The sequence below is a fragment of the Trypanosoma equiperdum genome, assembly GCF_001457755.1.
Source record: "Trypanosoma equiperdum strain OVI genome assembly, contig: ctg_1473, whole genome shotgun sequence".
Taxonomy (NCBI): Eukaryota; Euglenozoa; class Kinetoplastea; order Trypanosomatida; family Trypanosomatidae; genus Trypanosoma; species Trypanosoma equiperdum.
The window spans coordinates 1-512 of record NW_027123475.1 but is presented as its reverse complement, the minus strand read 5'-3'; positions in this window follow the sequence as shown (position 1 = coordinate 512).

The following is a 512-nucleotide window of genomic DNA, read 5'->3' as shown; positions in this document are numbered from 1 at the left end:
AGCTTGATCTCTAGGGTCATATTGTAGGTTGAGTTGGAAAAAAGTTTAGTCTAATGCCTATATTTTTCCTTTCTAGAACATATTTTATTTTTTATATACAATAATGAGGCCGTTTCTCATCTACCAAATCTTCATTGTGTGCTGTACTGTACGAAAATTAAGTGGCTTTACTCTAGAAAGCAAAAAAACCTTTGATGTTATCAAATAACTTTACCATATCAGATAAGTGTAAGTTCCGCTAAAAATCAGTGGTTCTGCACTGTCTTGTGTGGCAGTAACAGTTTTATTATTGCTTCTCCTCTGCTGTTTATTCACATTGTTCGTCTTTGCCTTTATTCTTTTTTATTTAGTTCTCTTTTCGCCATATTCTGCAATGTTGGATAAAATCATAGGCTGTTTGCCTCCTTTGTCCTTATTCTTCTGGATTAACTCTGCATCTGCAAATGCCATTATGTAAATTTTACGTTCTTTATATGCAGCCAATGTTTTGCCGCTATGCAAGAGTGGAGGTG